Genomic DNA, 2085 nt, shown 5'->3' on the forward strand with positions numbered 1-2085 from the left:
GGGGGGGTTGTTAGATGTTGAAATTTTGAAATAGAAAGCTTTCAGATCACTTAATACGGGCATCTTGAAGAAAGAAATTTGATAACCTGACTGTCGTGTAGAGGTATGATACATTTGCGCGTGTTCTCGTTAACTTGCTCACGGATATTTTTTCCTCAAGTGCCAGATCTGCGAGAGACACCAGAGATTGTGGTTCGCCTTTCATTTCTCTGTTTGTATTCTTTAAAATAAACAATATTATATCATCCTTGTCTTTCCTAGTCAGGCATAATATCTTGTCTTTCCTAGTCAGGCATAATATCTTGTCTTTCCTAGTCAGGCATAATATGCCTGACCAGGAAAGACAAGGATAATATAATATGGTTTATATTATGTTGAGGCTTTCCAAAAAAAGATGCTATATATATTCTCGGCCTTATTTCTTTCAACTTTACCAGTGAGAGCAACATGTAGATGTTCCAATCCGTATGTCGGATCAAGTGTCTGGGTCTCTACAGATTTAGTGAGATTTAAAATTTTTTATTTTACAAAAAGTATTGGCGAGGACAGTCATCTTATCTTATCTTATTCTATCTTATCTAATCTTATCTTATCTTATCTCTCCTCTCCTCTCCTCGCATCACCTCTCCTTTCCTCTAACCTCCTCTCATCTTCACTCTTTTCAACTTACATCTCTTTTCATCTCATCGCATCTTATCTCTTTTTATTTCATTTTCCTCCTCTCCTCTTCTCTCCTCTTCCCTATTCTCCTCTCCTCTCATCTCCCTTACCCTCCCCACCCTCACCTCCTCGTCTACCCCATCCTCTCCTCTCCTCTCCTTTCCTCTCTTCCCCTCTCATCCCATAAAGGTCACACTATTTCACACAACCTTCTTTCCCCGGCCGACCTCTTCGACCCATCTGCTCATGACAACAATAATAATAAATTATAATGAATAGTATTTGTAGAGCGCATAACCCCACTCTACAGCAAGCTCTATGCACTTTACGCTTACTATTACAACAGCAGACCATAGAACACTCAGAAACATTCTCAGCTTCCCGAGAAGCTTACAGAGCAAGCAGCTGATTAAGCGCTCAAACACAAACAGACTGACAAGACCTTTCATTGTCTATAGCTAGGTACCCATTCCCACCTGGGTGAAGTGAGGAAAATGTGCGTAAAGTTCCTTTCCCAAGGCCAAAACGTCGGGTCCCTCACACGATTCGAACCCATGACCTTACAGTTGCGAGTCGGAGAGCCTAACCACTAGACCACCGGCGCCCCAGTACATAGATCAAGATGTACACGCCACAGGGGAACACACGTTAATACCTCGACCCGCCTCACAGTGACAGACAGATGCCGCTACTATGAATAAATAAAACTAATAATTTCTATATGGGCGACGAGGGAACTGAGAGAGGCAAATAGTTTGACCTCGACGGGAGTACTATTCTCTCTCTCTCTCTCTCTCTCTCTCTCTCTCTCTCTCTCACACACACACTCTCATTCTCTCTCTCTCTCTCTCTCTCTCTCTTTCTTTCTCTCCACACCCCCTCCCCCCCCTCCGTCCTCCTCTCTCTCTCTGCCCGCAGACAAAATTTCTCGCTTTCAACTCAGCGCTTAAACGTTTGTTTACACTCGTATCGCGGGCCGTCACACACTAAGACAAGGTAGATCTAGCGCCCAAGTCTCGTTCGGACGCGAGATAGGGCTATTGAAACATCTTGGTAGTAGTTAGACAATCTTTAATAACATCACGATGCTGCATTTTTATTGTTAGTAACTTTGTCAACGGCATTCTGATGAATAATAATAAATAATTAAGGGTGATAGATGTAGGGGATCTGGTCAACTCGCGAGGGAAACCCCGGAAGACGACAAAAATAAATGGCGGAAAAACATCATGTATGATCTATTTTGGCCCAATCACAGAGGTGTGCTAGATGCTCTCAATAGCTTCATGTCGCTCGGAAGGCCTCGAGACCGTGTTTACACTACCTAATACAGGGTGCCCACTATGGATGGGATCAGCCGATCGCCCAACTCAGTCGCCTCAAAAACAAACTTATTTGTTTTCAGTTTCAGGCGATCGAGTTGGG

At 43.4% G+C, this 2085-nt stretch overlaps 1 protein-coding gene across 2 annotated transcripts in view; it reads left to right on the forward strand.

Annotated features, from left to right (window-relative positions):
- Nucleotides 1-2085, forward strand: part of LOC101857021 (xanthine dehydrogenase) — a 53107-nt gene that overhangs the window by 44594 nt on the left and 6428 nt on the right. The gene's annotated exons all lie outside the window — the stretch shown is intronic.

Source organism: Aplysia californica, unplaced genomic scaffold, assembly GCF_000002075.1.
Source record: "Aplysia californica isolate F4 #8 unplaced genomic scaffold, AplCal3.0 scaffold00149, whole genome shotgun sequence".
Lineage (NCBI taxonomy): Eukaryota > Metazoa > Mollusca > Gastropoda > Aplysiida > Aplysiidae > Aplysia > Aplysia californica.